At 39.2% G+C, this 8,244-nt stretch overlaps 1 non-coding gene across 1 annotated transcript; it reads left to right on the forward strand.

The window, feature by feature from the left end:
- The first annotated feature begins 1,379 nt into the window (after positions 1-1,379).
- Positions 1,380-1,486, forward strand: LOC131235955 (small nucleolar RNA R71). Its single transcript, XR_009166465.1, has one exon. It is a non-coding gene; the product is annotated as a small nucleolar RNA R71 (small nucleolar RNA).
- Positions 1,487-8,244: the final 6,758 nt, after the last annotated feature.

The raw sequence follows: 8,244 nt of genomic DNA on the forward strand, positions 1-8,244 counted from the left end.
CAGGATGATAAAATCTACAGGGTAGTAAAATCTATCAACTTAGACCAACACATCCTCAATTATCCCTCTTGGTACACGAACAGAGCGATCAACAAGTTATAGTGTGGTTAGGGTGGGTTTTAATTCACCCAAACCTAACTGTTTGTATACCGAGTAGGGAATCAGATTGACGCTCGCTCCTAAGTTAAGAAGTGCATGATCAATTCGATGGTCCCCGATTACACATGATATGGTTGGGCTACCGGGATCTTTGAATTTCTATGGCACGTCTTGCTTTAGGATGACACTCACTTTCTCGGTCAAGAAGATCTTCTTTTGAATACTCTGCCATTGTTTGGTCGTGCATAAGTCTTTCAGGAATTTGGCATATGAAGGTATCTATTTTACGACATCAAGTAGAGGAATATTGACTTTCACTTGTTTCAACACCTCTAGGATATCCTGAGAGATAGAGAGAGGTTTTGGTGTGACCAACCGTTGGGGAATAGAGCAACTGGTTTTTCTAGAAGTTTCGGTTCTAATTTTTGTGGGGCCTCACTAAATCCATCATTGTTGTCCTCTTCTGGTTCTTGTTGCTTTTCGTGCCTAACCAGAAGGTTTTATCAATGATCTTCCCACTCCTAAGAGTGGTGATGGATTTAACATGCTCCATTTGATTTGAAGAGCTGGGATTACTTATCTCGTATTGTGGTTTAGGATTGGGGAGCGGTTATGCAGGAAACATCTCCTTTTCTATAACCGTCATACGTGAATACATCTTTTGCATAAAATCTTGCATTGCTTGGGTCAACTCTTGCATGGAATTTTAAACTGGTTCGTCTTGAGGTTTCCCCTGATTTGGATTTTGATTAAAGAAACTTTGAGGGGTAGCAGTTTGTCCATTTCTCCAACTAAAGTTTGGATGATTTTTCCAACCAGGATTGTACGTATTAGAGGTCAGTCCATTGAAAGGTCTTTGATAAGTATTTACGGCATTGGATTGTTCATTTAACACTTCTCGAAAGGCGGGTATCGTAGGACAATTTTCAGTTGTATGAATGTTGCAATCACAGATGCCGCAAACACTTTCCTTAGCCTTATCCTTCTTTCCTTCTATGTCCTCAACTTTTCTTATGAGCGTAGTCACTTTATACTTGAGATCATCCTCTTCTTTCAAGAGATACAATCCACATTTCTCCTTAGATTGAGTCGGCCTAGACATGGTGTTCGATTTTGGGTAATAATCCTATGATTGTGTTTTTTCAGCAAGACTATCGAGGTAATCCTATACCTTGTCAACATTTTTATTAATGAATTCTCCATTACACATTGTCTCGACCATTTGGCGCATGGAAGATGTCAGTCCATCGTAGAAAAAATTTGTGATGCACCACGTTTCAAAGCCGTGTTGTGGGCATGAATTGACCAAATCCTTGAACCTTTCCCAACATTGGTAAAATGTTCCATCCTCCTTTTGTGTGAAGTTCATGATTTCTTTTCTAAGGGTAATCATTTTATGGTGTGGAAAAAATTTCTTTATAAATTCCCTTTGCATATCATTCCATGTGCCATTGGATCTAAGACGCAGTGAATGTAACCACGTCTTAGCCTTCTCCTTTAAGGAAAAAGGAAAGAGTCTCAGCCTAATTGTGTTCTCAGACACATTTTGAAAATATAAAGTGGCTATGATCTCATCAAACTCTTTCAAATATAGATATGGTTCTTCAGATTCAAGCTCATAAAACGTAGGAAGGAGTTGGATAACCCCTGGTTTGATGTCCATATGTTCTGTATTTTCGAGAAAAATCATGCATGAGGGCATACTTAGCCCCGCTAGTTGTAAATAATCTCGTAAAGTACGAGGCGGGGGTGCTTAATGCACCTCATTCTCATCCTGAATGTCCTTCACCCTGGGTTGAGGTGGAAGCGGTTGATTCTCAGCCATCACTTCAATTAACTCAGGGGATTTCGAATGGTGTTTAGTCCTATGATGGATAGTTAACCCTTCAACCAATCCTCCTTCGGTCAAGAGACGTTGAGTGTTGTCACGGGTCCACTTGGGCATGAAACACTCGCAGCCCTCAATCAAATTCGAAACCTAATCCTAAGAAAGGAAAAGAAAATTTAAAAAGAAAGAGAGGGTTGGAAAGAAGTTACCAAATTGGAGTCCCTAAGTTAAAAACCTGCAAAAGAAAACAAAACAAGTCTGTTTCTAAAGAGGAGGTCTAGAATTAAAAAATTCTTAAAAAGAAAGATAGAAGTAGACTAGTTTCTAAAAGAAGAAATTTCAAAAAGAAAGTGGAAATTTCTAAAATAAATTAGGAAAGTCCTAAACTAGAAAGTAAGTTACTAAAAGAGATCTGAAAAATTGAAAGTAGAGAAAAAGCTTACCGAATTAGAAATTTCTATCTTAAAAGCCTACAAAATAGGAAAGTTAGTTTCTAAAAAAAAATTCTACAAGTAGAAAATTTCTAAAAATAAATTAGGAAACAAAGTTAGATTCTAAAAGAGTTAGATTAGAAAGTTACTAAAAATAAAAATAGAAAGTTAGTTTCTAAAAAGGAAAGTTCTAGAATTAGAAAGTTTCTAAAAATAAAATAAAGGAAAGATGAGTTAGTTTCTAAAATTAGAAAGAATTTTTAAAAAGGGAAATAACTAACCTAGTTTCTAAAAACAAAAGAGGAAAGCTTCTAAAAATAAACTATTTCCTAAAAATAGGAAAATACTAGAATTAGAAATTTTCCAAAATTCAAACCCTAATTCTAAAAATAGAAAAAGTAGAGGAATTAGAAAGGGATTACCAATTTAGAAGTTTATGTCAGGACCCTACAAAACAGGAAAACAGGTTAGTTTCTAGAAATCAGAAAAACCTAAATGTAAAGTTAGAAAAATTCTAATCTTAAACTATTCCTAAAACTAGTTAATTTTAGAAAATGAAACCGTCAGTCCCCGGCAACGGTGCCATAAACTTGTTCACTCCCCAAGTATAGGTTTGTGATGTAGTATTAAACTCGGTAAGACCGAGGTCGAATCCCAAGGGACTGAAACCTGTACGTAATCTGAAACTCACTAGAACTAGAACTAGATTAAGATAAAATCTAAATCGAATGATTTTGAGGAATAATTGTGAAATAATTATCTAAAACTTAGAGAATTCAGGGAAGGGAAACTAGGGATTCAGAGGATCCACTTGTAGAGGTCAGGGAGATCTACGGTCGATTCATGAACTCAACTGGACTTCGAGTTCCATCTTCATCCAATTGGAAGATATAACCTGAAAATCAATTCTTAACTTTATTTAATCTAGTTTTCAAGAGATAAGACGGGTGTAAATTAGAATGAATTTCATCACAAAACCATGCCCATGAGACAGCAAACAACAAAATTAAACTAATTCACAGCGAATCTGGGTGATGTATAAATGTCAGGAAGAGTTCGTCATTCCACCATGTCCAAGGGGCGATGGTGAACAAAAGGGCGTCCTGGCTTCATAATCACAAGAAAGAAAAAGGAAATACTCGAGCCATCGCAGATCTACTGTAATGTAAGTCACAATAAACCATTAAAAGCTAAAGCATTCTTTCATCTAACTGGAATCAAATATAGTTCATCACATGCATCCAAAACGTAGGATCAACCCCATCACGCCACAAGCTTCACCTCTTAGCCTTAGTTAAGAGGTTTAGCTACCATGATTAGGCCATCCTCAAATTAAACAAATAAAACAAATAAAGATAGAAAATAAAAGAAAAACTCTCTCAGGAATTGTGCTTCACGTCCCGCCCTCCGTCCCCCACTCTCTCGTTTCTCTTTCCCTTTAAACAGATGGAAGGTTGGTCGGATGGTACATACGCACAAGGAGCAGTGCATAGATAGCTGGCTGGAGATGGCTGGAGGTGTTTACGCACCCTTAGTTTAGTGTGGCAGCAACATAAAAATCACTTGCATCTGATCGAATTTACGGCCACGAATAAAAAATCTAAGACGTTCAATCGTCTTGGCCTTGGTCGGTCCTTCTTTGAAGAGATTTTTAACGGCCAGGATCGTCGGACTGATCCTAGCTACGTCTGCAAAATAGCCTGCAGCGTCCGGGTCTCGAACGCTCTATAACATAGTGCGTAACTGATTACGCTGCGATGTCGGTGGGGCCCACTGCAACCGACGTTTGAGAGATCTACGCCGTCCACGGATTCAACTCAAAAAACCCATCAGGAATGGATGGTTCTTGAATGATTTCGGTGTGGTCCATAGACTTTTTCACTCTGCCGTCCGACCTGCATTTAGACAATTAGAAATCTTTTCTCAATGCCTTCCGGGAATCTGCCACCTAGGCGATGGTTACAGGGCCCTTTGGAGTCCACTGGACGGTCTAGATCAGACTGATCAATTCAGAGGGTGGCCCATAACATTCCTCCGCAAGCTCTATTGCAAAATAGAGCTTACGGACTGCTGCTTTGATGATCGGTGGGCCCCAGGACAACGTTCCATAGAAAATCCATGCTGTCCATTAGAATCAGAATAAAAAAACTATTCAGAGATGGCTGGTTTTGGATCTGCGTTGACGTGGCCCACAAAATCTGTAAAGCCATCGTCCATTATACGTTTGAAATTGCATCCGTGTGTATACACATGCATGGGTCCTAGAAAACACCTCATGTACGGTCTATTTTTCCTCCCAAGCATAATGGACGGACCCGATTGTCCATATAATGGACGTTGTGGGCCCACTTCGTGGTTCAGCGGACCCACGTCCATTTCTCTAGTGGAAAACAGAATTTTCATTTTGGTTTTTAGAAAGGAACTGGTCAACGCAATGGTTGACCGGATCTTGGACCAGTGCACGTCCAATGCATGTGTACCCTATGTACACGCAGTGTATGTGTGGGGTCCATCATGATGTACACAAGAAATCTGCTCCATCCATCCATTTTATCAGCTCATTTAATGAGTTGAGCCCAAGATTGAGGCATATCTAGATATCAGGTGGGCCCTAAATCAGAGTTTTATGGGCTGATCTGTCCGTTGGGCCACTTCCACAAGGATCTAATGACTGAAATTTGACGTGTACAGTTAATTTGAGTTCCTCAGGCTAGATATAAAGTTTTGAGCTAAACGGATGGTGGGAACCCTGTGATCTTGCATTCAGGACCAATTTCGGGCCTGTTGAGCTTCAGTTTCTCGATTTTCCCGGATCTCTGGTGTGTAAATCCGTTGATCTTACTCCCCTAGGGTCCATCCCTTGCCTTGGTGATTATGGAGCATCAAATCCATGCATTTAGCACCCTTTTTTCAGTCCAAGCTCGTAAATGCACCTTGCATCACAAACACGATTAAATTGAGCAGCTAAACCGTAACATGTTCGTAAATCTATGTAATAAGTGGGGTCTAAGATGCAATATTTGACCCTCAACAACTTCCTTAAGAGAAAGAGCTTTAAGTAAATGATCTAAGGCTTGAAACCCATAAAAGCACTCTCTTCTTTCTCTACCAGTAACAATAGACAAGCTCTCTTTAAATAGGCAAAAGGTTCCAACGGATATAAAATGGTCACATTTATGACAGAGTTCGATATCATCAAGCGGGTTCGATATCATCAAGCGTATACTCTAAATAGCATCGATGGCCCGTTCAATGACACAAACTCAATGTCATACGCTTTTGAAGCCTTTAGCCAACTAGTCGATGGAATCGAAACACTTGTTGATGTCATCGGATTTTGAACTCCGATTTCATCAATGAGAGGTTCGATTCATCGATACTTGAAAGCAAGAGAGACTTGACATGATATATTTTAGGTTTTCAAGAATGATCGAGGGACCATCGAGATCACCAGAATTTGAATGTCGATGATATCGATATCAGAGTCGAGGCATCGATAAATCCAACAAATTTCTCATTAAGCTTGTTGGACAGTTTATGTCTTTGTTCGATGCAACGACCTGGTACTAATATCATCGATATTTGAATATTGATTCTATCGAGAGACCCCCGATCATCGATAAACCATCATAAAATATTTTGCTGGAAGAACTTGCCACCCTAGACCGATCTCATCGAGAGCCTTCCGATATTATCGAGATTTGAAGTTCGATGGTATCGAGGAGGCTTCGATATATCGATGCATATATGATATTCTTAAGAAAAAATAAGGGCGTTGAAAATCTGTCTGTCGATATTATTGAGTCACTTTCCATGAACTCGAGATTCAAATATCGATGATATCGATATGTAGATCGATACATCGATAAATCAGTCCAGAGATATATGCGATTGTTAGACACTTTTTATCCTCTTTTCGATGATATCGTTTTAGGCATCGAGGACATCGATAGAGAAGGTCGATCATATCGAGATGTGTATTGATAAAATCAACAAAGCAAGAAAACTTATAGATTTTCTAATTTTTGAAAAAGTTTTCCTACTTAAAAACCCTATAATGTTCTAACTTATTTTAAGGGTTTTATTCACCTGGTGTTTTGGGATATGGGATGTGAGGCTTTAGATTTACCTATGCCAAGCTTGCACACATCCGGTTGAGGTAGACGTTGAATTGATCTTCCTATAAGTCTCTGTAGTCTGACTGACCTAACACACATGCTAATTGACAAACCAGGGCACTTTCAATCTTCCCCTTTGTTAATTATGTGACAAAATACCAAAATACCTTAGAACAATATCTAGACAAACATATCCTAAACTGTGTGTACATGCTTTTTACACAATTTTACAATTTCTAATGAAACCATATACACAGCCTAGTATCTGCTCCCCTTAATTGCAAAACTCTCCCTTGCTTAGTGTAGCTGCTCCCCCTATCACCTGCAACACCATTCAGGCAGATATAAAATTTTTCATTCGGGGTGTTTGAACTGTTCTCCCTATTTTTGTCAGTCATTGACAAAGATATAACAGTTGATATTGACTAAAGTTTTTAATGACATGTAGGAGAACACACAGATATAGATGTATAAAGATTAACTCAGTGTAAGCAGACATCTTTCTCAGAAAGTATGGATGCATATCAGATTTAATTAGAGCAGTGATAACAACTGATAAAATATTCATGAAAATCACATGCACTCCATATCAGAGACTAGATAAACAAGGGGATCACAAATATCAGATTGGCAGAAAAGATGAAAATTATATCCAGCCATATTCAACAATATCCAAAAAAAAACATATACTGCCCAAGGTTGGCAGTTGTTTGGCATTCATCCCAGCAAAACTATCCAGCCCACACATGGGCAACCACAATCAAACATCAATTTTTAGCCCATCCATGGTCAACTAGAAGTAACCAGTAGTAGCAAGCCCACACGGGGCATATATAACATCCATAAAAAAAATTTGTCAAACTGTCAGGAAGCTATCACACTCACTCATGAGAGCGTAGAGCATCAAAAAGATACTTATGCTCATACGCTGAGATAAGTGTGGGTGAATGTGACAACATTCAGAGTCTCGTACTACGACGGAGGAGCAGAGGTTGATGGAGCCGTATCGTCTTGACGATAGGTGATTATCTCAACCAATTGTTGCACAGTCTGCTATACTCCTTGGACCAACTGTTCTAAGACGGTAAGCCTCTCGTGCACCGAGTGGACGTCCCTCTGAATTGCACCAATCCAATCCTGATGGAACTTAAATTGTTTAGCATGCCTAGGAGTTGATGTCGATGGTGCTTGATGTGGTCCAAAAGCTTTACTCCAGCCATCTCAGTCCCTTCCATGGGAGCGTCGCCTGCCCCACTTTCCCTCTCAACTTGAATGCCCTCTTAAGGTGGATCCTCAGGATATTTATGAAACCTCAAATCCATCCTTCAAATGTTACTTTTGTTGAAGGTTTAGAGAGGATGTACAGGATCATTTGTAGTTGGAAAAGCTATGGCATTACAAATTGTATTTATGATCCAAGGATAAGGTAGGAGAGTATCCCTTGTCATATGAAAAGCATAAACCAACTGATACACGATGAGGGTAGGCAGATAAATCTTGATCCCAGGGGTAACCGAATAAATTACCATAGTCATAAAGCCCGTGAGATCTGCCCTGTTAGAACCCTAAGAGTAAATATTTGAAGCAAGAATACTATGCAAGACCCGATAGTGCGGTTCCATGAATCTGACTTTTTGGGCATTCCCTTAGTGCCACTGGACATCACGATCATGACAGAGGAATTTGGTGACCTTGGACCGAACCTCAATATTTTCCATATCCATATCTGGGATTCCCTCAGGAGATAAGGTAAGATTGAATATCCCTG

The sequence above is a fragment of the Magnolia sinica genome, chromosome 19 (assembly GCF_029962835.1).
Source record: "Magnolia sinica isolate HGM2019 chromosome 19, MsV1, whole genome shotgun sequence".
Taxonomy (NCBI): domain Eukaryota; kingdom Viridiplantae; phylum Streptophyta; class Magnoliopsida; order Magnoliales; family Magnoliaceae; genus Magnolia; species Magnolia sinica.